The sequence below is a fragment of the Pezoporus wallicus genome, unplaced genomic scaffold (assembly GCF_028554395.1).
Source record: "Pezoporus wallicus isolate ANWC-B61680 ecotype Strahan unplaced genomic scaffold, APGP_CSIRO_Pwel_v1 contig_5485, whole genome shotgun sequence".
Classification (NCBI taxonomy): Eukaryota; Metazoa; Chordata; class Aves; order Psittaciformes; family Psittacidae; genus Pezoporus; species Pezoporus wallicus.
The window spans coordinates 6,059,587-6,082,186 of NW_026641550.1; the positions used below are offsets into that span (position 1 = coordinate 6,059,587).

At 40.2% G+C, this 22,600-nt stretch overlaps 1 long non-coding RNA gene across 4 annotated transcripts; it reads right to left on the reverse strand.

Annotated features, from left to right (window-relative positions):
• Window positions 1–5,336: 5,336 nt before the first annotated feature.
• Window positions 5,337–22,553, reverse strand: LOC130607363 (uncharacterized). 4 transcript variants are annotated; one of them, XR_008974243.1, is made up of 7 exons: window positions 22,485–22,553; window positions 21,351–21,463; window positions 19,358–19,491; window positions 14,002–14,110; window positions 12,977–13,212; window positions 11,535–11,593; window positions 5,337–5,462 (listed from the first exon to the last, which is right to left on the reverse strand). It is a non-coding gene; the product is annotated as an uncharacterized LOC130607363 (long non-coding RNA). The 4 variants fall into 4 exon arrangements; XR_008974242.1 differs by lacking the exon at window positions 5,337–5,462 and having other exon boundaries at window positions 11,514–11,593; XR_008974241.1 differs by lacking the exons at window positions 5,337–5,462; window positions 11,535–11,593 and having other exon boundaries at window positions 12,595–13,212.
• Window positions 22,554–22,600: the final 47 nt, after the last annotated feature.

Below are 22,600 nucleotides of genomic sequence, written 5' to 3' on the forward strand. Positions count from 1 at the left end.
GCTTAACCCTTATCAAAGTGCTGGATCAGAAGAGCTCTGATTCAGAAAGCTTTTCTTCTCCTTGTCAGTGCTCTTCTCCTCCCTCCATGCTCTCACTCCACGACCTATTACAACCAGAGTGCCAGGTATAGGCAGTGGACAATCTCTTTTTCCCAGCTGCAGCAAGCCAGCAAACAGGAAGAGCAAGATACTTCAAGCAAGTTGTGTTTGAGACACAGCCTTCACCCCTTGGGCTGTACAATTAGATGATAGCTCAAAAGGCATCCTAAAACTGACCATTAAGCATTCCAGGAATGCTGATGCGCAGCAGTGAGTGGTGCCATCAAAAGTATTAAGATCAATAGTGTTCAAACCTTTACTGCAGCATTTTGTGTGTGTTATGTGATCAGTGAGCAGAATGGAAAATGAAAGCATTTAATTTAGTATTTGATATGGCAAAACCAATTATTTTGTTTCTGATACCAAGCATCTCTCTTTATTCTGATAAATTCTGCATTTCTAACTTATTACCTGATAGATATTATATTTCTCAAAGGGCCATTTTATAAAGTACTTCTGGGACTCTCTTGCATCTAAAAGAGACTTTGTAAAAACATACTTTCATCCAACTTGTTTGATGTAAAAGACAGCTGACCTAGGTAAAAGATGAAGAGCAGCATATGCATTGGCTGCCCTTTAGAATAATACTTTCCTTAAAGTAATCAGAGGTTTAAAACAGTTCAAACTAATCACAGTATTTCTTTTTCATGGATGATAATTAGAATTTTTTGTATTTGTAAGTTACATGGTTCTTTCCTATGCCACATTTCTCAAATTAGCCTTTAAATCAGCCTTTATGGCATTTTGTAACTATGGTATTTTGGTTTGTTTTTTTTTTTTTTTTGGCTTGGTATTCACTGTTATTTTGGTTTTTTAACTTCTACAGCTCAGCAAGCATGCCCCCTTCCCAAAACAAGGGCTGGGCATATGAGTACATGCCTAAGAGATGAAAAGAGAAATATCACTAAATGAAGAAAAACTTTTCAGACTCCTAGATATGCAGAGGGAAACTACTGTAAGGGTTGGGGATGATCTTCCACACAGCAAGTTTTGTTTTACCAAATGTAACTGTTAAACTAAGTAGAAATCTGGATTTGGAGAGAATCCTAGCTTTACTCTTTGTTCCCCTGCCAAAAAAATGAACTCCCTCATCATATACAGGCAGAAGCTAAATTTCCTTCTGTGATCAGACAGTGTATATCTAGACAGATGACAGCAAGCAGTACTTGTGACATGATTCATGTCCACCCACTGCAAATTAAATAGGCCTAGCACCTTAAATCAGTGAAAATAGCTTATTAGTTAGTATAGAAATTTATCATTATTCTTTTTTCTTGTCAGCTCCCAGAAAAGGAATGCAACTGATACCTTTATAATGTTTTTAACCTTTCTTACACATAGTCAAAAGTATTTTATTCTGCGCTCTAGTTCTGAGTATTGAAACAAAAATGGTTTATGTCTGAAGGGAATGAGTTAGATCTTAAGAAGTGCCTGGAGTGAGATTTGATGTCAGTTTATGAGTTCATGGATGCAGAATGGACAAACTAAACAGCATCTTAGAGTGGTTTTGCAGAATTTTTGATCTAACAAGAAGCATCATTCACTGGTCCAAAACTGCCTTTGGGACCCTAAAGCAGGGCAGATTTTTTGTAAGACTGATGGAAGCTGGAAATTGGAAGCTGAAACCAGACACTAAATGTATGTCTTTGCTCAGACATCCAGTTGAGGAAGTTTAAATGAAGCTTCTCTTTGTTTAAAAAGTAAAGCATATGAATCAACCCTTTTACATGAATCTTCCAGCTTTCTCTGAGAAACGATATCCCTTTCAATGAGCCTCGGGCATTCCCACTTGACTCAGGTTAATGCATTTGGTCTCTATAGAAACAACCACAGATCCCACATGTAACTTGGAAAGGTCACCTCACTTTTGTACAAAAGCTCACATTGTCTCTTCCTTCTGTTCCATAAAACAGCAGTAAAAGGAACCAAAAGGCAATGCATTGCACTCATCCAAAATCTCAGAGCTCTTCTGCGCTTGCAGACGCTGATGAAAGACCAGGCCCTTCAGATGCGCTTGCTGATCATCGTGGGTCAAAAGGAAACACGAGCTTTAAATACAAACTAAATAATACCACCGAATTGGCAGGAAATTCAAACTGCTCTGAACTGTCTGGGAGCCAGCAAAGCTAATGAGCTGTGCCATTTCCAAATGGGATCTTGGTAACACCATCTGAGAGCTTGTATACATACAGAGTTGTGCAGGTTTGCCTTAAAGCATAATTCAAAATGAATTTAATTAAACAAGAGAAAAATAATATGGAAATTTAAATAGATATCAAGCAAGCTTATGTCAGTTTGATTAAGGGAGCGGTTTAAATTGAACCACAAAAATCCTCTCTTAAACAGAGCAGAGCTCTCTTATCCAGGGTGTTCTAGTGCTTTAGCTGCTCTTGGTTTAAAAAGCAACTGAAGTTAAAAGCAGTCTGCAAGTCAGTTCCCATCCTCACCATCACATCTGTTAATACAAACGGTAAAGATTTTGGGATGTGGTGATCAGTAAGAGTCAGAGAAGAACGTTTGAAGGTACCAAGAAACCCACCTGTAAAGAAATAAAGCCTTTTCGTAGGAAAATGGAGCACCAGAAAAAAAAAAAAAAAACCCTGAATTTCCCATGTGATTTGAAAGCTCTTTTTTACGTGTTCCAATGTTCAGTTACGCAACCTTTAGTCCAAGAAGTATTGTTCTTTGGGGAAGAAATGTAGGTGAGAGAGCTCTGCTTTATGTTCAGAGCCATTTCACAAACAAGCCCCATGCAAGCAAAATGGTGATTAGTCAGGAAGGTAGCTCCAGGCCACAGCTGCAGACAGTCCCAGGGCAGCCCAGTCAGCCTCCCACTCCCATTCAGGTTTTCTTTCTGAGGTATCTGCATTACAGGTTTCATGCAAACACCAGCTAATTCTCTCACTCTGCCTTCCCTACTCATCTGCTTTCTCCCTGGTATGCAGGGCAAAAGCAGAGCTTTACTGCTTGTATGTGCATTTATTGAATGCATCTGGTATGTAGCTGATAGTGAATATATTCCTCTTAAAATTGTAGCATAAAATAGGACTTGTAATTTATGTCTTAAAGATTAATGACAAGATCAGCCCTGTATTTGATAATAAGTCAATTTTCTGTGCAAAATTCTGGTAACTGCTTACTAACAGCCAGTCACTGGCTTTTATTATCTGCCCAGAAGTACAAGCAGTTGTATGAAGACACCACCACTAGTGGGACTGGGGCACATGACGAGTGACTCCTGCTGATGCATGTTTCCAGCAGCTGTTACATTATCTGCCATCTTCGTAGGTTGCATTACACTAGTCTTACTTTGCATTTCTACCCAATCTTCTCATAAAAGGATGTTGCTGGAGTCTAGACAGCCAAAACCTTTCAAAAGGAATTTGCTTAGAAGTCTATGTAAATTCATATACAGTTTAGTTCAAACCTGTTTATGTCTTAATGAAGTTTGTTTAAAGGAGAGCAGAGAATATCACAAAGCATCTTTCAACTTTCTGGCTTCGTCCCTGCTGCCTAGAGAAGACAACAAATGGGGCTAGGACTCCACAGAGACTATTTCCGGATGCAAGCCTGCCTGGTACTCTGTTCAAGGGGCTCCCAAAAGCAGGTGGGACCTTTGGGTACCACTGTAGTACACACTTCTGTGAATCAAAGCGATCCAGAAATGCTTCAGAAACAGGGTTCATAAAGGGTTATGCTCTAAAGCTCTTTTCATTCATTTTCACAAGAGCTAAGAGTCTACATCTTTGAGGGACAAAATTGGAACTAAATGGAACTACCCTTTCTTTTTCAATGGCAGGTACCACAGTGCAAAGGGATTTGGTAGCATCTTGACAAAACTGTACTGATAATAGTATGTACCATTTTAACCTAATATTTCACAGATTAGAGATGAGGTGTGCCATGTGCTTGTACGAAACGTGTCTAATCCTGAAATGGAGTCAACCCAGGTCTTTTTTAGTAAGTGCTCTACTAAAAGAAGCACCAGAAATACTTGGAAGATATGACACCATTTTTCACTGATCTTCACCATCACAATAAAATTCCTGTCTTTATGCTGAGTTATATTCATGTAAATTAAATTGCTACCTTGTTGAAAACTCTTCACCTTTTTTTCCTAGTTTAAAAAAGCACGCCTTTTTGCTGCTGCTCCAGCTCTTCCAGTGCCCAGATAAATAAATGCCTCACATGCTTCTGCTGACATCTCCATGTTGCCAGTTCTTTTTCTGCTCACCTAGAGCTGATGGTCTTGAAGACACAATTTCCTTAGCCCAGATATTGCTATGATGGAAATAATCAGTCGTTGTGTAACAGAAATCCAACTCTGCTCCAAGCAGCATGTGCCAAGTTAGAAAGATTTTATTTCTCTTCAAGGAGCTCTGCTTGCACAATGGAAAGCAAATAGATACTCTCATCTTTGGAAGATTTAGCAGGAAAGGGGAAAGGATCAATACCAGCTCTGTCTGCAAGACATTAGTGTATTCAGAGTGCCTGCAATAAATTTTTAACCTTTTCCAGCTTCCTTGGGGACTGGCAGGTATTCAAAAATATCAACACCCTCATCCCAAAGCTTCACTGTGCAAACCAAAACAAATGAGATATTTAGAAAACCACTGATAGATAAATCATAACATTCCCTTTTATTAGACAAATAATATACTTTATTAGAAAAATAATAGACTACCTTTCTTTTTGTACGGCAGAGCTTAATGCAAAGGAATACCTGGTTTTATCAAGAGCCAAAATTTTCCATTAATTTTATTTTATTTAATATTAATACCAGTGGAAGGGTGTGATGACTGAGGCAGGTTTTCTTCTGGTGTATATTGAACATCAAGTAGCTTGTGAGCGCAGCACCAATAGTGCCAAAGTTGCGTGTCTGTATTCTTCTCATTTCTTGAAGAGGGTTGTGATTTCTATGTGGTGCTTCTGGGTGCTCAGATCAGTTCTGAAATGAATTAGTTCAAGTCTTTACATCGTGTCATACTGCTGGGTATTGCAAGCAGTCTTGCTCACAGACAGACCCTGACACAAAGTAAGTGGGTGCAAACAGGTCATGTTGTATAACAGCCTACAAGATGTTGTTAAGGTTTAAACATCCTACAGTGAACTTAAGCCTTTCAAGTGCAAAGATTCTGTTTTGTTTGACCCCTGTAGACAGAGATCATATAAGAGGGACTACCTTGACAATATGAGAACCTGCAATGGTTCTCATGACCTCCATGGGTCACTGAAAGGGTAAGGCAGAAGTCCTCCTCACGTTGCATTTTGTCAGCACGTTTCAGCCACCTCCAAAAAGGACAGGAGAGGCTTACAAAGAACTGGGCATGAATCACCAGCTTTGTAATTGTGTGATGTAAGACCTAAAGGGGCAAGAAGAGATTCTGATAACTGAAAAAGTTTATAGTGAAACGCAGAAAATGCTGTATGAGAGAGGTCACTTCTGGAGATTGTCAGCAGTGCAAGAAGAAACATTAGAAATGTCTATCAGCTCAAACTAAGGCATAGGCCAGAGGAAGGAAGGACAGAGAGGGTTAGAAATCTCTGTAATTATAACATAGGGATCACACAGTATCAGTCTCTGAGCAGGATCTGAGCTCTGAAAATGGCCACATAAAACCTAATGTGGCCATCTCTAAGTAAGTGGAAAAGGGAAAAACAGTCTTTCAGTTCCCTAAACTCTAATCCTACATCTCTGCATAGCAGTGTTTGTAGCTCAGGAGTAAACAGGGAGGGATCAGCTCTTTAAATCTTAATCAAATAGTAATGCAAAATACCTGGCCCAAACCAATCTGCAAAGATCTGGGTCATAGGAAGTCAGAAGTAGGGAACTGTGGTTTTCACAGATGGAAAATTTGCACCGATATCACAGGGGTATTTGTATAATCAATTATTCTGAAACATATGTACTCTAAAATTAAGTATACATGTAACTCCACCCTTAATTTATCTCTCAACAATGTTTTGTGCTTTGTCTCACTGTCAAGGGAGCCCAGCTGCACTTGCAAATTAGTGTTAATTTTGCAATGCAGCTGTCATATGCAATGGGTCAGAGCAATGAAAGGCTTTTTAATAGAAATTGAAATTAATGAAATCATAGTCTCACAAGTAATTTTTCTACAAGAGGAACAAAATACTGATACCTTCTTTGTATTCCTCCAGGAATTCAGCATTCCGATATCATGTCAGTCACCCTATTTGCATTTTGTCTAATTTTGTGAATTATTCAGCATTCAGTTTTGGCTCCTTCCGAGTCAGTACAGTGTGTACTCTGAATACATATTACTAATAGCTCCACAATCAGTATTCTGCATTCATAACATGGAAGGAATTAACTGATTTTATGTGCTTATGACATTCAAAGTAAAATATCTGAAAGATATTAGTGTAGATAACATCACTATATGCCTGCATAATAGCACATATGTGGAAAATACACACTGCTAGAATCAGTGTACTTCTTGATCAGTAAAAAACTAACAAAAGTTTAATAACATTTGTGGGGGTTTTAAGAGTCTCATTAAGGAATAATTTTTTCTACAGGTTTTTTTGTCTCATTCCCTTGGCACCAATCCTACAGACACTTTGATACATGCTTGACTTTCAGTATCCAAGTAATCCCAAAGGAGTCAATGTGACTATTCATAGCTTTAACCAAAAAGACATGCTTAAGTGTCTGCAGGATAGAGAGCTTAGACTGTACTCCTGCAAAGAGCTCATAATGAAATGGCCAAAACCCATGGAGTATAACAGAAATGTGCCCTTGAGAATGGAAAAGCTATAAAGCCAAATTTAGTCTTGGAATGTGTAAGCCCTTTGGAAATGAATGGCAACATTGATGTTCACCAAGAAAGAGAGGGCTTCTGTCCCCAATTCCTGTGGTAGCCCTTGGGGTGACATATGTATTTGCAGTCGTCCTTGTGCATGCAAGTCCAGAATACAAAAGCGATTATCTAGTTAAGATTAATTTCAGATCTAATCTGCTAGTTTTCCACATTGTAGAATTCCCTGGATGCTGCTTGGTTTTGTCCCTCTGTAATCAGATTATTTGAAGTTCCATCCATCACAATTGATTTGCTCTGTAATGCATTAAATTGGTGTGATGTGTAATCGTCTAATGTCTTCTGATGCTTCTTTCCCCAGTGCTGCTTCAATCATTGAACAGTGTCTTGATGTGAAGATGTTAGACGAAGTAACACATAGTGTAGCTGCCAATTGTAGACAAGTAAGGAGAAAATCCTAAAATAGGATGTGACAAATGTAATGTAGGCTTACCCAGTGCCAGAAGCATTGCTGCAGTCTGCCAAACTTCTCAGGTTTTTGCACCTTTGAATCTCTTTTCCCACCACCTTCAGAAACCTGCTCAAAAGCTACTATCTATTTAACGTGGGGGGGGGGGGGGGGGGGGGGGGGGGGGGTTCTTAGCATTCACCATCAGCCACTGATTGATTTTTGTTATTGATGTTCTACTGGAAAACATGCAAAATAATTTAAAAAAACCCAAACCCACCCCCCAAAGAACCCCCAAAACAAAACAAACAACAACCAAAACCCCACTGCATCATATGAACCATTTCAATAGTAAACCAAGTGCTGGGCCTGAAATTTCCTGTTTGAATAAGAATTCTGTGTCATGCCTTGATGGTCGTCAAACAGGCTGAAATAGCAGCATAATGATTCATGAAACAGCATCAAGCAAGGAAGGTGTGAAAGCCTTCCCTCAACTACGTTTTATGAGTTTCATTCCTGAAGTGGAACAGAGTAGTGAACTCAAGCAGAAGTATCTATTAATTTTTACAGCTGGCTATTGCACCATAAACCATATTTGCTCGTGCCTAATATTGGTAAAATAAGAAGTAGCACCTTTCATACTCATTGAGTCAGAATAACAGCACAAGTGAACTACATTACTGAGCTAACTAAGGGCCTGGGTTGCCTTTTAATGAGACTCATATTATTGATCTGCAAAAGCAGAGCTGTGTTCAAGTCCTGTAGGATTGAGTGTCATTTTCGTGTTAAGGCCTGTATTAAATGAAGTAGAAGGGTCAATGGAACACCCAGATATTGTATTTCCAGTAGCAAAGAGATCCTTGCATGACAACAGGTATAAGAAAAATGGAAATGTCCCAGGAAATGTCATGTTTTTCTGTAGAAACAGACTAATGTATTCGTTGCCATAACACAGAGATCAGAGCACCTTATACAGAAGAGTATGAAGAAGAGGGTCTGAGGTGAATCTGTTCTGCTGTAACAGTCTCAGACATGGTGGTAACACACCCAGAGTAATTTTCCTGGCAACTGTCTATGCCAAGGTAGAGACTTTAACACAGAGTAAGTATCAGATGGTGGATGAAGCCCTGCAAGTGTCCTGGCCTGAAGGGAATGTCTGGGGCTAGGAGATACAGCCTTCTGTCTTGTGGAAGCTGTGCTGCCAAATGGAGGAGTTACAGGAGGACAGCACTAGAGAAGAATAAAGGTGATAGGCAGGATCTTCTCTGAAATATAGCAAATTTGAGAGCCCCAAAGCTCGTCTGTAATAGAGAGGCAGTTTGCTCCCTCAATATTAAGGTAAGTGCAACCTCTGGAGAAGGTGAAGGGTGGAAGCTGGTGACTTCTGGCACTAAAAGGAAGGCTCCTGCCCTACCTAAGGGTTTGCAAACACAAAATAAGTTTACTGCCCTCGAATCTGAAGAGGTGTGTGGGTGTTGTGTATGTGTTGTATATGTTAACAGCATGCAGAAGTACTGACATTTCAGAAGAGTCAAGTGGCTCTCTTATCAGAGCCTAGAAGCTGTATGCTAGAGCATGAGGATGGCATAAGTGAGACAGACAGCTGAGCCTCTCGCTTTTCTCTTGTTCTCTGTTGTCATGGGCTAGAATGGAACAAAACTGTAAATCACTGAAACCTTGGGTTTCAGTCAATTGCTGTGGATGGACTTTTTCTGAACTCTGCTGCCAATTGTCGTTGGAGTAACTTATTACATCCTTCAAAATCAGCATTGCAAAAAGTCTTCCTGGAACTACAAAGCATCTTCACTTCAAATGAGAAATATTTGGGCAGTGTAATAATGGTATTCTTCACTCTGTATAGCAGGGCAAACGTGTTGGGTACCTGCTTTTTACCCCTGAGCTGAAGTATCTCCTGTCTGTTTGCTTTACAGCCAACAAGTATGCAAGCAGTGAATTGGCAAGATCTTGCAAATGCTGGATGTGAATTTATTCTTGTTTTCAATGCCTCCAGTTTTCTTTTCATGTTCAAAGCATAGACAGTTCAAATGACTGCATTCCTGTTGAAAAGGTCTCAAGTCCACTGGTTACAAGAAACACTTACTTAGATGAGTAGCTTCAAGTTTTTATTGGTAATCAAGAGTTTAATAGATAAATCTTTTTTTCCCGCATAGATATTTGGATATGTCATAAATACATGCAATATATTCTTTAACGCTCTGTGTCAGTCATGAATGTGAAAAAGGCCATGGGTCGGTTGTCTTCCTTTATATACCCCTGTATTTCCTTAGAAAGCATTGACATAAGAACATGTCCTGTCACCAGAATTGGTGTCAACCAGCAGAACTAACCAATGTGCTTACATTGCCTCTTTCAATCTCTGAGACATATTGAAATATAACTTAGAATCTAATGACTTAACCATGCCCAGAAAACATGGTGCAAGCAGATTCTGCTAAGACTACAATACATCAAAGGAGTTTCACTAGTGTGTCCTTTAGATAGGATATAGATGACTGTTTCTTTAATTGAAGCAAGTTTTGCAGACAAAGACAAAAAATATGGAATGCTAAAGGAAAATCAAAACATATAGGAGGTGATACATATCAGACAGTTGGGTCTGGCTTGCTTACTGCAGGCAGTTTTCCTGTTGTATCTCCATATTGCTGGGAAATGATGTGTTTCTGTTCTTACGGTTCTGTGCTAATCATTTCTGTCATTTCCACTGCTGGCTTTCAGTTTCAAGATTACAAATATGTACACTGGACTGTAGCTAATAAAACACTTCCTTACCTGCCACACAATTTCAAGGCCTTGTAGAGGTCACATTTAAACACTTGTTTGGGATCTCAAGTGTGCAATGGAATCGGCAGGACTGAGCTTGTTGCTTATCCATCTTCAGAACACTTTCAATAGTGCTATAAAACTTCTATTCAATGACATTTGATTACACTACTTGTAAGGATATTCGCCAGAGCAATCCTACTGCCTTGTTCAAGGGTACTGTCTGCTTCAGGTAAGAAAATGCAGTGCCATAACCATGAAAGAAACCCCATCAAAGCAGTGTATTCTGAGCCTTGTATGCTCAGACTGGGCACTGTTTGTGGTTTTCCCAGTTGATTTTTCAGCAGAAATCCTCTGCTATTATAACTCAGCTAGAGACTTCCCTTTCTGTTCTGCCACTGTAATACACTGCTAACACATGCTGATCTGGCAAATCAGGTGGGTCATGCAGAAACCTCCACCCACCTATGGTTTTTCCAGTATACTGAATCTTCCCATTACAGAAGCAAATGCTTTTAAAAGCCCATCTTCTCTCCAGCATAGATACTCCTAAGTGCAACCTGAATAAGTGGGTTTCCTTACAATGACAACAGTTTTCTCTTATTTCTGATCAACTTGCTTATTCCCACCATAATTGTCAAAAAACTACAGTGCTTTCAAAAAATGAGGGAGAGCAAGCATTTTCATGTTTTTTAACTGTTTTTATACAGTTGTAAATTTTAAGTGACATAGGTATGACAAATGCCTGGTTTTCATATATCAGTCATGTAAGACACCACTGAATCAGGTCTGTTTAACTAAAGAATAAATGAAAGGGTCTGATTCTCCATCTGTTGAAGTCCCATGGGTGTAAGTTCAATAAGAGCAGTACCTCCTCTTTGATGGTTTCTTAGATATTGCTAATCTATATTTAAAACGTGTTTTAATTAAACTTGAAAATTAATTTCCTTTAACATCTGTTTAAAATAGATTAGAATTAATGAAGTCTGACCCCCTTATGGGTTAGCACAAGTGAAATAATTACTCTTCAGCAGCACAGGACACATTGTACTGGACTTTCTGGCTCAAGTTAGTGGTAGGAAGTCAAAGGAAGTTCAGGAAATACCAGAAGCTTTGAACTGCACTAGAAAATTTAGTTTCTCTTTATGAAAATTGAAAATGCATATGCTAAACTTGCATTGTGTCACTGCTACTAGTATTATGGAAAATTACCTGCATAAATTGAATATAGGAATATTCTAATTTGGAACTTGAAAGTGATTACAGAAAAATTAGTTCCTAAGGATGTGATAAGGATGGTACTCTTTAAAATAATGCTAATTCAGGTATCATCAACTCGTCTGAATTCAAAGTGAAGGAATTTCTTCACAAATCCTTTCAGTACCTCTGGGAAGCTACTGCTGCTGCCTACCACTGCTTCTTACCATTCCAGGTGCATTCAAAGGCTGAAGTCTCGTTTGGCCTTAGATGGAAAAGGATCCAACTACAGAGAGACACAGGGTATTATTCTGACTGCGGATACTGGCAGTGTAACTAAGTGAAAGCATCTAAAAGGAAAATGCAGTAGTAAAATATTTTTTAATCAGGTGAAATAATTTTCACTAAATCTTACACGAACCTCTAGTTCTTCAAAGAGTAACACTCTCATTGATCTTCATTGCTAATGAATTTTCCTGTACAGATACCTTCCAGAGTGTGAGCTTCTACTGACCCCCACTGAACCTGCTGCCCAACATTGGAAGGTCTGTCTTGACATCTGACAGCCTCCTCATACCTTGGTGACAGCTCTTCCTGCTTAATCCCTCAGGCAATCTGGGAGACCTTAATTAGAGAGATTCCCTACTGTTATATTGCTTTGCTTTTTCATTATTGGAAAGATTGCTAGCAGGAAAAATGAAATGTGTTTGCCCTATTTGATACATATGATAGCCTGATCCATGCTCATCTGAACGCCTGTTTCCAGCATGACACTTGCTTGAGAGCAGCTTGCAAATTCAGAATGGGGTCTGAGGAAAAGCTGGCTCTCTCCTGGGTCATAACCTGTTGTGAAGGAGGGTTTTTTAAAGCCTCTTCTTCACCCCACACCTACAGCCTCTTTGCAGTGCCTGTGGGACAGGTAGTGGGATTGCAGGCAGGCTGCTTCCTGCTACAGTAGTTTTGTTTGAATGGGCTCAGATTTATCTTTATCCTTGGTTGGCACAGTGGTAACTGGCAAAGCCCATAGTCATTTGCTAAAAGGAGGGGTGAACTGAGGTGCTTATGGTTTCTTATGACCCTCGTTTCTCCTAACATGCTGGTTCTTTATGCTCAACCTCTGCAAATAGTCTTGTCTTGACACCTTTTGTGCTCTGGAGAGGGGAGCAGAGCAGTGAAAGAATTAATGCCAGTTCTAGAAACTGCTGAATGGGTTTACCTGGAAAATAGGGTTTATTTATGTTTAGTCTATGGAACAGAAAGCAATGGGGAGATCTTGTTCATGCCTAACGTAAGGACATAGAGAAGACAATGTCAGATATCTCTCAAAGGTGCACAGTTATAGGAGAGGCAGCAGGCAAGTTACAACAAGGGAAATTGCAATCAGATACAAAGAAGAATTCTACCCTGAGGGTAATCCCACACTGGTGTGGATGCCCGGAGGGGCATGCACCTCCATAGGATACATTAGAGCACCTGGCCTTGTGCAGCCTGACTTCAGCTGGTCATTCCCAGCCCAAATTACTCTGTGGAGTCTATGGTTTGATACCACTAAATGGATACCTGGGTGTTTCTTGTGTTCAGTAACACACCTCTTTTGTTACTGAACTTGGTATAACTCTATCTACCCCAATCCGCGTTTTCACTTAAGAGCAATGGAGGAATGAAGTACTATGAAGACTCCTTTGAACCTTCTGGTAATCAGGATGTCAAGCTATTTATAGCAACATCTATAGCTTTGGAGACCTTTGATAATTTCATAGCAGAATACATATATCTTCATCCTGATCTGTTTCCTATACTCAGTGTGGCATTTTCTGTTGCACTGCATTTATGCAGCATCCAAGGGCTATTTTCCACATGTGGAAGCAAACAATGGTGTAAGTTTCTTTATCACAACTGGTGTAACTAAGAAAAAATATCAAGAAAGCAGATGGTGGAAGTTAGTCTGCTACATCCCTCATGCTGGAAGTCAATTGATCATCAAAATGCTGCTGAAAAACATGTTTTAAAACACATCCTTAATGCATGAAAAGATATTTTGCCGTTCTGATAAGCTGAGCATGTTGGGGTATGATTGAAGGAGGGAGGAAGGCAAGCGCAACTGCTGAGTCTGACCCCAACATGTTAGACTGTGTTAATAAGCCTGGCCTGGCAGGATGTGTTTCTCCAGCCGAAGCTGAGGGGTCATGTGCAGAGCTGGGAGCAGAGGAGGCTTGCTGGCTCAGCTGGTATGTAATATGCACAGCATCCTTAGTGCTGGTCTTGATGTGACAGTAGATTCTGATGCCTTACACTGAAACTTCTCTTATTTGTATTTTCATCAATCCTAAAGCTATTCAAAACTTTTTTTCTGCCAAAACAGATATGCCTTATACATGAAACACAGCAAAAAACATTTTCTTTTTAATTTTCAGGAAGTCTGTTATTGCCAAAACATAAACTGCTTAAGGAGGAGGAGGAAAACTGGAGTAAGTGATATTTGGCAAGATCCACATGTTCCATTTGTTTGTGCAACAATCACTGCTGCTGACTTACAGCTTCAGAGGCAGCTGCATAAATACAGGGCTGTGATGACTGAGGAAGCCAAGAGACGAGCTGTAGAAAAATAACAGATAAAACCAGACATGTTCTGGATGCCACAGGGTAAGGCAGAGCTGAGCTATGCTGCAGAAGTCTTGCTGCGCTGTTACATACCTTCAGCATCCTTTTTTGGAGTATCTTTCATGTTGTTGGGAGGCTTTGTTTGGTTTTCTTATAAGGGTTTGCCATTAAAGTTTCATAACGAAAGAGACTCAAGCCATTCCTGAAAATATTAAGGAGACTTTCTGATGCAAGCAGTCAAAGCCTGCTTTTCTGGGCCCTGTGCTCCTGAGCAAAGGGTCCAGGAAGCCCTGAATATATCAGCTTCTGGTGTTTGCTAGCTGCTTATATGTGGGGTTTACTCCTTTGTTTTGTGGAGAAGTCCTAGGAACTACAAACTAATGCATTTAGTAAGTGCTGGAGCTCCTGCCACCCAGTCCCTGTGAGAGCTGACCTCCCCCAGATAAGGCCAGCACAAGCTTTTTCATACAAGGCTAATGCCTGCAGCCTTACAAGGGTTCTGCTGTGCAAGTTAAGCTTTGTCAGGCACTGTAATTTCTTTCTGCTTCTGATAAAACAGTAAAGAGATCATGGCATCAAAGAAATAGGCTGGAATAGAAAAAGTTATCTATTGGGTTTTTTTAATTGCAAATATTCACCTATAAAGCTTATTAATTGCTGCATGTTTACCAGAATTGAGCAATATTACAAAGCAATGGTATTAAATAAAGCTGTGACACAGCTCACAGGCAAATGATGCATCTGAGTAAGAGCATCTGAATCTCAGTTTCCAAAACACTGGTTTTATTTTTTAATTTTTTTTTTTTTTTTAACTAGTGTGTTAGCTTTGTATTTCTTAAAGGCATACCTCATGAATTCCCTGTGCATGTATTGGTTTTAGCTTACAACTGGATACATTGCTTCCCTTGCTGATCAGGTCAGGTAATGTGTCTGCCAATTACACTTTAAAATTATCCTATAAGAATTCCTACAATATCACTACATACTAGGATTCTCTTATTTCTGGTGTACCTGCTACACTTCATCAGAAAATCCTCCTACATGCTTCCTCTCCTTAAATAACTGGTCAAATAGCCATGCTGAGTGTTATTTAACACAGTGCTATAATCTAAAAGCTCAGCAGGCATGTCTTAAGTAGGCTGCAAACTAAGGAAATATTTGGTTTCTCTACTGATGCTTGCAATTTTCACCCCTTATCTTTGCTTTTGAAATGAAACTAAGTGATACATATGCAGAAATCACCGATTTGACTGGTTTCATCTCACTCAGGGCAGACGGACAAAGTTTTACTTATAAGAAGTAAAGGCAATTCTCAATACTTTGTACTGTTTGTAAGGAAACTCTTGAGAATAAAAGGTGTTTGGGTGAAATGTTTAGGTTTATGTGTGAAGGGGCACTTGTTTGTTCATCTGCTTTTGCAAGGTACATTTAAGTGGTGATAGTCTTCTTTTAGCAGTAGTGCTGTCATTCCTGCATTCCCCGGTTCTATAAAAATGATGATTAATTTTCTCCATGCTTGGTGCAATTTTATTTTTTATTCAAATCAACCATCATAAATAATAAAATACCATGAGAAAAATTAATATGTTAACCAGCTGATGGAGTTAAGCAGATATAGATGTATCTTCTGATTTTATTCCTCCAGGTCAGGGTTGTCTTTGGATTATCAGGACAGTTCTTTCAGGTTCTGTCAAGGTCCTTATTTTCTTTCCAGGGATACTTGTAATCCACAGGCTGAGGTGAGCCTGTGCTCCAATTGCTTCTCTCTGTAGAGCTGAGGGGAAATATGAGTCAGAGACAGAAGCTGGTCTTGAACTAGAAGCAATAAAGTAAATTATCTTTTCTATTTTTCTTCCAAGGATGGAAGATGGGAGGTTTCATGACATCCCTCTGGAGCTGTGTGAGTTGAGATGGCACAGGACTTTTCTTTATATTAAATTAAGTAACAGTTTGGCTGAACAAATCAATCTAAAAAGTGCCTCTAAAGCTGTTTACTACGGCTTGCTCCTATAGTGTTGATTGATTTTAGTGAAAGATGTGAACCTGAAGGGCATGCTTCTATGTGGAGTTTTGTTTTTTTTTTTGGGGGGGGGAAGTATTGTTGAGTAACTCCATGTGTGGGTGTGCAGGATAAGAGTGCTTTTTGATGGTTTAGTTGGATCCAGGAAGCTGAATATAATTGCTGATACCAGATTTCCTGGTGGACACAAGAAAAACTATTTACCTAGTCACAACAAAGTCCTGCCATGTATTTGAAGAGACTACAGATCCACTTACAAGATAGTGGCAGAAATAGTTTGCCTTTCCACAGAGTCATTAATAAGAAAACATCCCAGCATTTTAAACATGTTCTGCCCTAGTATTTTAAAGTGGTTTTCACCCCCATTTTATAGATGAGGGAACTGAGGCACAATGAAGTTTAGCAACTACCTGATGCTGGAAACCTGGAAAAGGTCATATGCAACAATAATAGCTGGTTCTGGATAGCAGTAACCTAATCAATGGATAATATTGTCTTAGAGCTAAAAGCCTGGAGAAAAAAGCTGAAATATGCTTCTTCTCCTCTCTGTCTTTACTCATGTCTGCATATCAGTCACTGAGCTGGAAAAATGTGAATATTGCTGTACAGCATGAATGAACTAAGTTGTCTCTTGTGCAGCGAGTGCATTTCCCAGCTGGGTAGGACATTGCAAGGCTTTCACGAGTCTCCAGCACTATTTCACTCAAGCAAGACCTTCTTGAGGAGGTCCTGGTTGAATGTGGCTTTTATTTTTCTGTCTGGAGGGATACAACAATCGCCTGTTTTCAGCACAGCCTTTGTGTGGCAGTCTGCATAAACAGAGCTCTGGTGCAACAGGGGCTGATTCAGAGATTCAAGAACCCTAGCTGTAACTAATCTCTATTAGTTAAACAGGAACTTTCCTGAAACCACTAGCTGGGGAAAAATTGCAGCAAAATGCTCAAAGGGCAATGCAGATAAAATCAGTGCAGGAGTGATGAGACTGCTGCTTCTTCCAGGTCAGATTGCTCTCCACTTAGGTACTTAAGTACTTAAAAAAACAAACAAAACCCCACCAAAACCCCACACCACCAAATCCCTCTTCAGTCCTGACATTTCGAAATAACTCAACTTTGCACAAGTAATGAGTTTGCCTCCTGGCCCAGGATTCCAGAGGAGGATACTGTGAACCTTGCTCTGCTATGAGATGGCTTCCGGGCTACAAATACACTTTCTATTCTCCAGCTGCATTTTGCACTGACATGAAATGGAGATGGTTAGATTGCCTTCTGGTGCCTGTCTGTGCCAGTAACCACTGCTGGTGGCCTGTTGTTTCTCCGGCGATACTCAGAGGTGATGTGCAAAGGGGAAGAAGTTAACTGTTTGACAAGGGCAGCTTTATTTACGGAGTGCTGCCAGGCTAAAACCAGTTGAACTGCATGAAATAATGTGCATTGGTTTGGAAAAAGAGATGAAAAGCTGTGACACTGATTGGCAGTGAAAAGCCTATAAAACAGCACACATCAGTGGAGTAATTGACTGCTTCCTTCACATAAATGATTTTCTTCCTTGCGCTATTCCTTATGCACTTGAACAAGCTGCAATTCATATTGATTGAGTGTAACAAACTTAAATAATTTTCTGAAAGCCATGATATGAGACAGAACTTGGATGAGAGGGTCTTTAAAGATAATACTAGTAATATTAGTAACAATCATTTAGGGATTATCCACAAAACCGCTGACTCGCAAACTGTACTGGGAAAATAATTTCCTTCACAGGAGTTCAGCCAAGCAAGGGAAGAGGACAGTGCTGACTTTGCAGCCCTAATGCACCCATCTCCCTCTATCCATCTGCTTCCCTGAGCTCCAGAGCTCCTTAGAAGCTTGCTCAGTGTCGCTACCTTGAGTGTTGTTCAGTTATTTCCAGGGATCTGGGGTCTGAATTTTGGAAAAGTGAAAACCTTTCTGTTGAGTGCCTGCCGGCCTTGTTGCTTTTAATGAATTTTCCAGTATGTGAGTGTTGGCTTTGCCCCCATATAAGGAGGATCAGGTTTTCTTAAAATCCCAGCAGGAGCCTGTGCAACTTACAGCTAAAGCAAGCATGTCTGCAGGACCTGGCTGCCCAGCCCAAACCTCATGTGCTGCTGGTGCGCTACCCTGCAGCCGGGCAGAATTAACCTGTGCTGCAAGATTAAAGGACAACCTTGGGCACGGAGAGGACATCAGAGAAACAGAATGCTTCTGCCAAAGCAGTGTACTCTGCAATAAGCAGATAACTCTGAGCCGCAGCACTAGGTCTGGAACCAAGCTGTTGAAAAGTTTGGCCTGCTCAGATGTAGGGTTTCTTCATAAACATCTCCATGACAGAAAAAGTTTGCAGTTTCTCTTTTGCTGCTCTGGATTCATAATCCCAAGCGTTCTGCTGTCGAGTATGTTCACCTTATGTTTTTCCCTTGATCTGTTGTGAACTAAGGGGTAGCGTGGGGTTTAGTCTTTTTTTTTGGTCGGCTTTGCTTTATTTTGCAATGAAACCATATGCTATTCTTATAGTCTCACACAAGGTTCTGTGAGCTTCTGTCATCACAATATTTACAGGGGCTGTTGCGTACCAGCTATGAGACTTTACTGCGGCATAACAAGAGGAGCTGGGTCCCTGTGAAATGTGTGGGAACAAAGTTTTCCTTAAGTGGAAGTGTCTCTGAATGTTTCCTAGCCTCTTTGCATAACTGCCAGTGGGTTATGTAAGGCAATGAGGTAGTAGCATTCTCCCTTTGGAAACCGCTTTCCGGGCAGGGAAAGGAAAGCGTGGCAGAGAAGGCGGCAAAGAGCAGGCAGGGCAAGTGTCCTGCTGGGAGTGAACCCAGCCTGGCCCCTGCGCGTGCCCAGGGGCTTCCCCCATTCTCCCCCACCTTGGTTTCTGCTCTTTGATGGGGCCCAGATCTCGTGACTGGCACAGACACAAAAAAAACAGCGGCAAGGACAAAAATGAATACTGGTGCCTCGTACTTGAGTGGGGCACGTGACCAATGAACGTGCCTTTCCTCTGTATCCAAAGGGCTGAAGAGGATGTAACTGAACCATTTCCCAGTGTAAAGATAGAGTTCAGTGGCATGTCTCAAGGGATCATGCTAAATTGATACTGTGGAAGATAATTAAATCGTGTGGCAGTTTATCACAGTACATGCCTGAATAATCAGTGACTTTCAAGGCCTTTAAATCATGGGTTTGTAGCTTGACTGTATTTATGAACCGTAAGGAACTCCTATGGATTTTGTTTGGCTGTTAGATTCTGTGGAAGAGAAGTCGATTTCTGCTTGGTTGAGTGATGCCACCTTGCTAAAAATGATGAAGTACTGACCTGGATGTGGGCAGCCAGCTCTGTTGCTTTCAAAACCCAATCTGAAGTTTCAGAGAGGGTTAAAAATTGTCAAAACACTTATGTGAATACCCTGATATGTCAATTCCATTCACATCTTCTCCTTTACTTTGTCAGTTATTCCCTCTGCATTTTCCTCTCTTTAAGAAAATCTGGAAACGTTGTCTGCAATTCTTGTATTATTCCTTCTTATATTATGGTTCCCGCTAGTGGGAAAACAGAGCAGCAAAACCTTACATCTCAAAGAGAGAGAAAGTGCTTCTGAATCGGGCTGGTGGTTGGGGGGGGGGGGGGGGGGGACACACAAGGCCAGAGCTGCTGGGAGGTTTAGAGCACAAATTTCTGGGTGATGTTGCTGCTTTTCAAACTACCCTTTCTGAGCATCATGAGAAAGACAAAACCTCTCAGGCACACCTGATTTTATTGCCACTGAATGATGTTTTCATTCTCTCTGTTGTCAAATTGACTCAAACACCCCTGCCAGAAGTTAGGACACAAAAGGAGTAACAAATTAACCCATGTAGTTAGTAAGGCATCTCCAGAATGTTTTTAATATTTGACTTTGCAAAAGCTCCATCTGATCTGTGCTTTTTGCACCACTATTTTGTTCCTTCTTTTCTCTGTATCATCCTCTTGGTACTTTTTAATTCCTGCCCTGGTCATGCACAGATGCAAATTTCTACCTTAGGCTTCTAGACCTACATTAACATATGTCAAATTCATCACAGTGACCTGGACCCCAGGAGCCCAGTGTATCACAGTCTGTGAGAGCCTGGGACTGTCTGTGTTTGCCTTGAATGTCAATCTAAGACCTTAGAAATCTCTGTTTTTTCTCAGAATGGCTTTTTTCCTAATTAATCTCCATACATGACCAGGTGTACGTACACATAGAAAGACAAGCACAGGCGTATGTGTAATTAACCCTTGCCTTCCTATGACTGTATTTTGTAAGTGCAACTTAGAGGCTTACATCCTGCTTACAGCTGTGTCTTTCTCCCCAGGCTCATATATTACAACACCGAATAACTACAGATACCTTGTGTTGTTGGGTTTTTTTCTGCAGTCTATTGTCATCTAGTTCCTGAAATGATAAATTTCAAAGTCTAATATTTTTCCTGTAAGAACAAGGAATACTAGGGAAAAAAATGCTCAAGTAGAACTTTGTTGCCCTTTTGCTATCTGTAAGTCAGTCTGTTGAAATCAGTTGAACCTTGTCTGTTCAGCTCTTTCAAGATACAAGGCATTAAATATGTTATTTGAAATTCATAAAATAAATAAGTTTTATAACTCGGGGCCCAGCTGCATCAACATGAAAATGTTGTTGTACTTTACAGATCCTGCTATCTATCATTCAAGCATATCTAAAAGCAAATTCAGTAATTGTTTCCTGCTTTCAAATAATACAGTTGAACTGTAAATTTTCAATATGCCAGATTTAGCAATTCACTAATAAGGCAATGTCAAGAGCTCCATCTTTCAAACTCTCAGTTGCAGAACGACATTGCTGTCAGAAATGCTTTGCACGTGCTCTTAGTCCTGCCGCTCCCATCTGTGGATGTGTAAAGATTAGATTTGAAAAATACCTTGTTAAAAGCAAGGTTTCTAAGGTTCGAGCATCAAACATGTATAAAGTAGGAAATGGCAAGACTGAGGCAGCCTTTTACAGATTTAATTTGCTACCCACACCTCTTCTGCTGATATATATACATTCTTGTGCAGTCTTTAAAGATAGAATCAATTATTCTTTTTCCCCTAAGCTTTCTCTGGGAGTTAATTAGGGTTGTCTAGTGAAGGAGATGTATAAAAAAGAGGTATCCTACCTAAAAAACTTGGGAGGCATGCAAGTCCATAGAAAAAATAAATCTTTTAATGAACTACAGAACTAATGCAAACTGGTTTCCCATGGTTTCCAGGCTTTCACTCCTTAAACCCCCTTTCCCTGCTTTTTCTTCCATAACTTCTCTGCCCAAGTAAACGGCTGGTGTGTCTGAGCCCATTCTGAGTCCTTTCCTTTACCCAAGTGTGCACAGTTTGAAGAGTGTTAATTATCTTTGACATCACTGACCTTCCGTGAAATTGGGCTGAAACTGCCCAGCAGGTTCACACATTGTCAAGGCAGGTGAACAGATGGATGGAGAGAGAGTTTGACTAACCTCAGGTTTATTGTTTTTCAGTCATCTGTAAGAGATAAACATGATACCAAGTAACTTGGTCTTACTTGTACCACAGATTCCTGTGATGTGATTTAAGTCATTTAAGCTAAATTTTTCACAGATAGTTGCAAATTTGTATTTTTAATTTTCTGAGCACCTTGTTTAAGTAGACTGATGTGTGAAAGCGCTACAGCATTCATGGCTGCATTTGAAATCTATGGGATTGTATAATATTAAGTAGTGACAAAACACCAGGCCTGAAAATCTTAAACCGGGCCAAAACATATTGGTGATTCACCAGGACGCTGTAGGGATGACTGCCAGCAATAACCCTTGGGAAAATTTATAATGATCCTCTTACTGGGTTTTGGCTGGTGATGTAAACAGACCTTTGGAGCTTTATGCTAAGCAAGAAGAAAGCAGTCTCTTGAATGGCTGCTCACTCATTCAGCTCTATCTGGCCATGTACCAAATGAGGCATGTTCCTAAAAGAAAGATAATTTGTCATCATGGCCTACGATTGTACCATTTTGAACACAAGGAATTATTTCCCACAGGCATGATATAAAAGGAAGAGAGGAGAAGCAGGAGGTTGAACAGCCTTAATTCAATGCTGAAATATTTATTTCACAGCTTAAACCAAAGTTCTCACCTGAAGAACATTGTTCTCACATAGAACATGCTTATGAGCAAATATAACATTAATATTTTTCAAAAGCTTCCTTCTTGTGGCCCCTATGATTAGAGACTTCCAGCAAGTGATCTACATGTAACTGCAAAGCAGAACAAATTTTGGAAAGCAGCTTGGTACCCGTCAGGGCTGAGGAGAAAGGAGGGAGCAGGAAAAGGGAACTGTGGTCTAGTAAGTCACTTGTCTGCCAAAAACCAGACCCTGACATTTGGTACACAGGGAAAGTGAAGCACAAGGGAATGTAATTCTAATAAACTGATATCCCTAGCACGCAATCTTCCTGAAAAATAGAGCCTAAGATTTCTGTGTTGGAGCGCAAACTTTACCTGAGCTGCTAAAGAAAATGGGCCCTTACCTTACCACAGAGAAAAAACATATTCTCCTCTTTCACCATCCAGACCATACCAGAAGCATTTCCATCCTCAGATGCTTGCTTGTCCTCCAGTTTGTCTCTTTTTCACTGAGGCTCTG